Source organism: Palaemon carinicauda, chromosome 28 (assembly GCF_036898095.1).
Source record: "Palaemon carinicauda isolate YSFRI2023 chromosome 28, ASM3689809v2, whole genome shotgun sequence".
NCBI classification, from domain to species: Eukaryota; Metazoa; Arthropoda; class Malacostraca; order Decapoda; family Palaemonidae; genus Palaemon; species Palaemon carinicauda.
Window position 1 is genome coordinate 66920047 of NC_090752.1, and position 2500 is coordinate 66922546.

Sequence of the window (2500 nt, forward strand, 5' to 3'; positions counted from 1 at the left end):
TTGTTGAATAAACTTCATTATCTCTCGCTCTCTTCCGCAATGATGATAAAAAGCCATGTTTAAGCTTGAATTTTTGTGTCCTTGTTACTCTCAATCGTTTGTATATAAGCTCGTTATCTTGTTGAATAACGCACAGCGCATAATAGAAATGAAGATGAATGAGGCCCCTCGTGGTAGTAATCTAGTAGACGCGTGCAGTTTTAACCCGGGTGGTTCCAGTGTAGCGGCTTATAGAAACTACGAGGCCGCTCAGGGAATATCCGCGCGTGGGAAGACATGACCGAAATTCTCCCGTGCGGAAAAATCCTTTCCTGTGAAATGAGCCAATTAGAGGTATCTCTTTGCCATTGGAACATGTTGAATTTACATTATTTATATATATATATATATATATATATATTATGTATATATATTTATTTATATATACATACACAAATATATATATATATATATATTTGTGTATACATACATACATACATACATACATATATATATATATATATATATATACATGTGTGCTATATATATATAAATATATATATATATATATATATATAAATAAATAAATAAATATAAACATATATGTACACAGAATATATATATATATATATATATATATTTATATGCATGTATATATATGTATGTGTATGTATTTAGTTTGCTAGTTCATTAACATATAACAACTTAGACGTTGGGGATATTTATGCAGAAAAATAATCTAATTCCTTATAATTAGACGGTGGTGCTTCAATAGAAGCTATTTTGATATGTTTGCTCATGTACTAAAAATTCCACCAATTCCTTTTAAACTAAATTATGATGAAGAACTTTCATTTATATTCCCGATAAAAACCAGTCTTAAATTAATGCGTAAAAGGACGGATATATTCTGTAGAAAATACTCGGTTATATTTCACCAGTCGTCTCTATCTCGAGCTTTTAATTCAATACTTCTCCATTCATAATGTCCTACCTCACGGTTCATTGTCCTCAGCCATGTAGGCCGGGGTTTTCCAACTCTTCTAGTGCCTTGCAGGGCCGAGCTGAACGTTTGGTGAACTAATCTCTCTTTGGGAGTGCGAAGAGCATACCCAAACCATCTCCGTTTACTCCTTTATATAGATTTTATATTACGTTTTAAGTAACTTCAAAGAACATGAATTTGAAAGTAATTGAATTCGAGGAGGGAAATATTTTATCTTTCCATTGAAGTGAATATGTGAAGTTTCACGTCTCATTTGCAATGTTATTTTGCACATGAAATTCTGAACAATTTAAAAACATATTCAACACACCAAAACAAGTACGAAAATTGGAGAAATTAGAAGAAATTTACAATATGTCCCAGATTTCGAAGTTTATTATTGAGATTTTTTTTATTTATTTTACAGACTTTGTCTTTTTATTTCTTATAATTTTCTTCATGTTATTTATATACTTTTAATAACTCATTGCATATGGGCTATGCTGAGAAGAAAATTATTATTATTATTATCATTATTATTATTATTATTATTATTATTATTACTATTGCACACGTGACCTTAAGACATCTATGAATATATCCATAAATCAAGAAAAGAGCATAAAGCAAATCCTACATTTTTCTACCTTTTTCTTTCTTCGTATTTTTTTTTTTTAGATTACTTTACAAGTCGAACTCATAGCTTTTATTTTTGAAGAGATGAAAGTGTTTAACAAAAATAGAAAATGAAAAAAAAAATAGTAATAAATCCTTCCTAACGATTTATGACTAATTCAATCATTTCTGCAAATTTGCTCAAAGATTTCTTACCGGATCTTGCTAGAAAAAGTGGATTTAAGAAGAAAAATCGACAAGTGATGGCGTGTCTCGTTAAGGCTATTCATACTCGTAGCCAAAAGCTTATTCATGTCTTCTTAGATCCCACGTCACGCCTCTACTTAATTCTAAGCTAATTACTTTTGAGCTGCTTGAAAAGCCTTCAATTTATCATTATATATCGTAATTTATTTACGGAGGAAAAGAGAATGTATGTTTCATATATGGCAATATTATGGTTAATGAATTGGCTATTAAAAATTCTTTTTCTGTGTATCAGAATGATTTTTGTTGTATGTTGAAAAATGAAAAGATGGAAACGATCAAGATGAGTTTTCTAACCTGCAATGAAAGCAATTAAGATGAGTTTTCTAACCTGCAATGATAGCGATTAAGATGAGTTTCCCGCCCTGTATTGGAAGCGATTAGATTGGTTTCTAACCTGTAATGGAAGAGATTAAAACGAGTTTTCTAACTGGAAATGAAAGCGATTAAGATGAGTTCCCTTGCCTGTAATGGGAGCGATTAGATTGGTTTCTAACCTGTAATGGAATCAATTAAGATGAGTTTTCTAACCTGTAATGGAAGAGATTAAAATGAGTTTTCTAACTGGAAATGAAAGCGATTAAGATGAGTTCCCTTGCCTGTAATAGGAACGATTAGATTGGTTTCTAACCTGTAATGGAAGCGATTAAAATG